Source organism: Dermacentor silvarum, chromosome 11, assembly GCF_013339745.2.
Source record: "Dermacentor silvarum isolate Dsil-2018 chromosome 11, BIME_Dsil_1.4, whole genome shotgun sequence".
Taxonomy (NCBI): domain Eukaryota; kingdom Metazoa; phylum Arthropoda; class Arachnida; order Ixodida; family Ixodidae; genus Dermacentor; species Dermacentor silvarum.
Window position 1 is genome coordinate 74321377 of NC_051164.1, and position 7049 is coordinate 74328425.

Here is a 7049-nt window from a genome sequence, read left to right on the forward strand (position 1 = left end):
AGTGCCTCACGCACGACGGCAGACAGCGCGATCCCTCCCCTTGCGCACGCGAGATTGAGCCCGATCATCGGCTTACCCTCGCTAGCTTTCACTCGCACATACAGCATACGGCGCGCGCCGACTATGTTATCGTGCTTGGACTACAAACGGAACCTCACGGCGACGGCGATGGTAGAAATGCGCCTGGAGTGTCCACATAATTGCTATCGCAATAATAAGTAAATGCTAGTAAATTCAAGTCCGCAGAAGCCTTGTGGCTTGTGGGCGTGACTGGGCAGTCTCGGTTCATGAATTGAGCAGAGTAACCAGTTGGGCCTGTTAGTTTAACATCGTAGAAGGCTACAGCTAGCGTGCAACAGACTAAGACGAAGACAGGAGAGGCACACAAAGTACACAGACGCAGGGCTGACTTTCAACAAGAATGTTTATTTTGCTGGTGCACAGCTAGTTTTGTAGTGAACGCTTGACAAAAAAACAAGGAAAATCTCAGATGCGCATAGAACCTGCTCATAACGCTTCGCACCCTGTCATTTGAATCGAGGAAGCTCAGCTGTTTTTCACACAAGGCTATCGATGGACAACTGAGGCACTTATTTCCCGCACGTGTAATTGCGGCAGCCTCGATAGTTTCTCTAGTAAGGCTGGATTTGCTCCTGGATACAATCTTACATTTTTTTGAAGACAGGTTTGCACCCACAGTCGCGACAGGTGCACACCTACGTGACCTTGAATTGGGTTGTAAACATTGGTGTGGTGTTCCCTTGGCCGATCGTTAATGCATCGGCCGGTTTGCCCGATGTAGACTTTACCACGTGAGATGGGCATCTCATATACGACACATTGGGCACATTGTATGAGGCGCTGTCTCTGCATGTTTTTTTTTTTTTTTTTTTTTTTTTTTTTTACACTGAGCCTTCTCTTGGAAGACAGCGCAGGTTTGCTTACTCAGTGACACCAGTTTCCTGGGTGAGGAAAAAACAACAGATGCATTTGCACTCCGGCCAACCCACTTAAGGCTGTGTGAAATTCCGTGAAAATATGGGATAACTGGCTTCCTTGCGTTATCGCGGCCTTGCCTTTCGGTAACCTGCGTCCGGGCGCGACCTGATCTTTTCACTTTCTTAAGTATGCCTTCTGCGACACTAACCTGCAAATATAAGGTATATCCAGCTGCACTGGGGTGGAAGATCTGCGACCGAAAGCTTCCTTCTGCCTTGTGGACACAGGACTTTTTCAAGGCACTTGTAAGGCAAGAGACAACAATACTTTTCTCTTCGCGAGTTTTGAGCGTGCAGACCCAAATGGAAGCAATGGCTTATTCGCCCTAGGCTCAAACATCCAGCACACGTGCTGTCTCAAAAACCGTAGGCGCAGGTCAAAAAACTGAATGTTATTTTCTTGAGAAAGCTCATGCGTGACGATTAGTGAACTTAAAACATCTAAAAAACATTAAGCACACTTTCTACTGCTACAGTAAAATCACCGTTGTTATTTGGAACGTCAAGAAGAACTCAAATATCGTCGACGTATCTAAAATCGATAAAAATACGATTTACTACTTCTGGACGTTCTAAATAACAACTGGTGATTTCACACAACCGGAGTGCAAATGAATCTGTTGTTTTTTCCGCACCTAGGAAACTGGTGTCACTGAGTAAGCAAACTTGCACTGTGTTCCAAGAGAAGGCTCAGTGTAAAAATAAACCATTCACAGACAGCGCCTCACACAATGTGCCCAGTGTGTCGTATATGAGATACCCATCTCACGTGGTAAAGTCTACATCGGGCAAACCGGCCGATGCATTAACGATCGGCCAAGGGAACACCACACCAATGTTTACAACCCAATTCAAGGTCACGTAGGTGTGCACCTGTCGCGACTGCGGGTGCAAACCTGTCCTCAAAAAAAATGTAAGGTTGTATCCAGGAGCAAATCCAGCCTTACTAGAGAAATTATCGAAGCTGCTACAATTACACGTGCGGTAAATAAGTGCGTCATCAGTCCATCGATAGCCTTGTGGGAAAAAAAGCTTACCTTCCTATATTCAAATGCCAGGGTGCGATAGCGTTATGAGCACGTTCTGTGCGCATGTGTGATCTTGTTCACTATAAAACTAGCTGTGCACAGGCGAAATAAACATTCAGCGCCGTGTCTGTGTACTTTGTGTGCCTCTCCTGTCTTCGTCTTACGTCGGTTCGGCGCTGTGGCCTTCTACGATCATGAATGGAATCGTGAGGCACGCCGTAGTGAGGGACTCCGAGTTAATTTTGACCACCAGGGAATGTTTAACGTGCCCCCAATGCATGGTACACGGGCGTTTAGGATTTGGCCCCATCTAAATGCAATCACCTCGGCCAGGATTTGATTCCACGATCTCGGTGCTTATAGCAGGGCAACACCATAGCAACCATAGCCGCTAAGCCACCGCGGCGGGTTAGTCTCGGTTCATGAGCACCTAATCTTTGTAAAACAGTTCTCATCAGTAAAAGAGAAGGAAAAAGTACAGGAGCCATGGCAATTTCATCAAATTACACAAAAGCTTGAGAACAATTACACAACTAGATACAAAGAAAAAGAAAAAAAAGTGGAGGACGCTTAAGGTTCGCCTTTAAGAGTAGAACGCGATAGCGTTATCGGGACCCGTTCGCGTAGCTTCGTTCCCAACCGGCAAGTAGGCTTCATTCACTGCAACACAGAACGTGGGAAAGCCAGCTTACAAAGACCAAGCTTGCACCGATCTCCTTAAAGTCGGCTTCACTCTTAAACAGAAATGCATTGCTGGGAAGACGTTTTTTCAGGGGCACTATAAGTCGTCTTATATTAAAATGTGAAGGCCCTGGGACCCTTTTTTATTATTTTATTAATTGTTTGCTATTGCCCCGACGCGCGCGTGTGTCAAAAGAAAAACGTATTTGGCGGGCCAAGTCCCAATTTGACCGTCCGAGGATGCCAGCGCCATCTGGATAAGATTTCCGCAAGTAGGCTACCCGAGTGAGCCTGTGTTTCTATGGTAGAAATGCTGGCAAAAAAGATTTGTGTTTGAGTTTCGTCGTAACAGAATTATGTTTTCTCGCACATTGAAATAACAGTCCGACGCCACCATGTCTGTAGGTTGTGCTTAAGTTGTACTTTACCATTTTTCTGACGGATTTCACTGTGAGAAATTCAATTTCTGTTCACCAAAACCTTGCACCACTTCGGAATGATTTTCGCCTGCACTGACACCTTCCGGATGCAATGGTTGCGGATGGTTTTTTCCGCCACGGACGCCTACATCCACGCCGACGCCAACGCCGGATTATCTGCAACAAGGGGCCCTCAACGCTATCGCGTTAAAATCCATGCGTAAGTAACCGTCCAGCTAAGGGTAAATCATGCATAGAGCACATTAATCAAAATCATTAAAAAACACGTCAGTATTATTCAAGTACACAGACAAATGAAAAAAAAAGTTTTCAATATTTTAACACTGGTTCGTAAAGTAAAGCCTCTTCCCTTTTACCTCACTCTTACACGAGTGGGCGAGCAGGCCTACACTCGAATAGGTTGCAGGGTATGTAGGTGTAAAAGCTATAGGCAGATCCAACGCACTCTTTGGAATCTACGTGAAGCGAAGCTTTATAGCGTACGGCTCAATTAAACGTTATAAATTTGTGCCCCTTCTGCACCGCGTTTTACAGCATAGCGACTACAAGCCTGCCTGGCAAGACGACAGAATGCATAGACCCCCGGCACCCCGCGACCCACGTGACCCCCGCGACCCCCGCGAGCGCGAATGAGGCTGGTGTCCTCGATGGGCCCAGTTTTCCTAGCGGGATCCCCGAGATCAGCCTAGTTTACCATTGCACAGTCTCCAGGATCGGCCCGCTTAACCTCGCGAGAAACCGTCCGGGCAGCCGCACCAAATGCCGGGGATAAAGAAAGCACAGAAAGATTCTCGCTTTCTGCGCTTTCGAAATCTATACACACAGCATTGTACGTACATAGCATGTCTATAAGCCCACCACACTCTCTCAATCTAGTTTTTACAAGGTTAGCAGCAGAGCCGCTTATACAATGGCAGGCCACCGAGGCGAAATCGAGTATGGAAAGTCGCGTCATCTATTTGGTGGCACACCGTCGAGAGCCCCACTTGTCTACAGGATTGCTTCCTGTCGTGACAGGCAGCCAGCATAGCGCTCACTCGAAACGGAAGCAACGTGCGGCGCTATATTTTTTTTTTTTTTCACTGAGTACGGTACGTCATCGACCATAGAAGCCTGAAAGATGGCTGAATAGTGCTAGTACATAGGCGCTGTTTGAATCCAAGTTTCCGCCTTCAGTCAATACGCCGAGCTCTATCGTGGCGCGCTCATTGTACGCCCTGCAAGCCGGATGATCGCGTCGGCCCGCAAACACGATTCGAGGCATAAAGAAATAAGTTGCGCGTCTTTGTTTTTGATGGAACGAAACGTGATACGTCCTCGGGCACCACTTTCTATTGTTTGCTTCGTACACACGTCTACGCGTATCGAGACATCAATTTCGTAATCTTCATGCGCGTGGCTCGTCCGAGATCGCGAGATTTCGCAATGACAGAGAATTCCGCGTGTTCGAGTCAGGGCCTCTTCGATCTGATTTACATGCTTTTATTCGGCCAGAATTGTGTTTTTTTTTTTCTCTCGCAAGAAAAGAAGGAAAATCTAGGCCTCACGTAAAGTGAGCGGTAGTGACAGGAATACGTTGCACCAGTGAAGAGACCAGTCGTCCCTGAATTTTCCTACTTGTTAGCTCCAGCGTTCATCAGCGCCCGTAGCAGTTCATTTGCGCATGCGTCGCAATCACAGGCACTGGCTATAAGTCACAACCGCACAAAGAAACAAACAACGAAGCCGTAGAAAGCGTAGGGAACACTAAGTAGTGTTTAATTGGAAAGTAGAAATAAGGTAGACGGAAATGAAAGTGGTTTACGAGATAACTTGCCGCTGCTGCGTTTGGTTCATTAGCAAATAAGTTACCACGGCGGCTATCGCGGCGGCTATCCTCCCGTCTAGTTTCTTCAGTATTTGATTACGTGTACGATATTAGCGCGTGGGAGTGTCAGCCAGCGCTGCTCACAGCCCTGGCGGCGGATCGGATGCCTTGGCCACCGCCATGCATCATTTTTCAGATATCCGTTGCACTTGTGCGACAGGTAAGATAATTTGCAACGGCTTGACGCAAGCTTTGGTAAACTGTTAGATGGCACGCCAACGCATTTCGCCGCACCGCTTTTAAGGCCGGATATGTCGAAAGTGGTGCTAACACGACGAATTCACCGCAGCTCAGCTTCAATTTATTCGCAATTAGAATATGTGGCATAAAGTTACATACAAGTAAAAAATTATTCAGCGCAAATTTAATTAGCTACATGGACAATGCAGCTTGTCACGCAAGTAACGTCCGCCTCTACAATTTTTCCACCGAAAGAGGCCGAATTGGGCCATATAGGGTGTCCCAGCTAACGTTAGCCATTCTGCTCAATTCAAAAAAAAATAGTAAAAAAATTAACGGTACAAGATACCATCTTAAGACTTGCAGCGTTTGATCATCAAATCTCTGACAACCGAACACCGTAGGTTTCTCAATTGTATTTTGCACCGTGGTTTTCAAATATTGTTTTTCGTTGAACAGCTTGGCTAACGTTAGCTGCGACACACGGTACAGTACTCGATACATTCGATTCCTAAAAAAAATTGTTCGAACTTGATAAAAAAGCCCGGCATATTTTTGTGCGTGCGCGAGTGAGTGAGTGAGTGAGTGAGTGAGTGAGTGAGTGAGTGAGTGAGTGAGTGAGTGAGTGAGTGAGTGAGTGAGTGAGTGAGTGAGTGAGTGAGTGAGTGAGTGAGTGAGTGAGTGAGTGAGTGAGTGAGTGAGTGAGTGAGTGAGTGAGTGAGTGAGTGAGTGAGTGAGTGAGTGAGTGAGTGAGTCCGCAAGACGCGGCAAGTCATTGGCTATAAATTTGTGCGCGTGATTATTCGCCCGCGTACGTTGCGACCGAACAGTTTCGCGTTCACATATACTACATTTCAGCAAGAAAGCTGAATACCGTCGATCTGCGTGACTCTCTCTTCCATCGTGGGAATTCAGAACCCTGTAGAATGCTGCCTTCGGGAAGGAGCAGATCGCGGTACCCGCCTTGTGGTGACGCAGCGGGCAATCCGAGTCAAATGTTGAGATACGTTCTTAAATACAAAGCTCAAGATTATATAAAAAGCTCGAGTTGATTACAGGATTCAAAGCTGAAGATTACAATCTCTGTTTTTTTTTTTTCAGAGCGATGTCTGGACGCGATCGCACTTAAAAGTTGGTTTCGGGTGTTGCCGCTGCAGCGCCCAATAAAAACTTTACAGCACGACGCACCCACTGGAGTCCCTGAAAAGCTAAAGTAACGGGAACGACACCGTATAGCCTGCGTCAAGCAGCCGGCATTGACTCCGACCACCAGCGTCATGCACTAAGACGCACGCTGGAGCTTCGGGTTTCAGCAGTCCAAGTCACTACCGCCATTAATGACGCTCGCTTGTTTTCCTTCGACCAGCGCTCCTTCGTCATCGAGCCGAGAAATCCGACACGACAAGCGACGCTTCGACGCACTTCTTTTTATCTGCTGCTGCGGCTTCTGTTTTGCTCCTAAGCACAAAGATCGTGCAACAGATATTTCGCCTTACTTTACTGTTCCCCCCCCCCCCCCCTCAAGCTGGTAGCGAAGCGTTTCGAACTGATTAATTTTGTTAAACCTTGCTTCTCGATTTTTTTCGCTTCCACGCGAACTTTCGAAAACCCTGCTAAAACTGGGGTGCCGTGCGGGCTCGGCAAACTTGGGTACACTCGAAAGGGTTTTGCTACTAATGAGCTCTTCGCCTCCTCTCTTAAAACAAGGCTTTCTTTGTGAGCCTCTTCCTCTTCACAATCTCTCTCTCTCTCTCTTTCTATCTCCCGGACTTCGCCGATCGTAGCTGCTGTTTTGTCTAATAGCTTGCACACGGAACATCACTCGTATGGACCCTTTCCTCGGCGATCCCGTGGG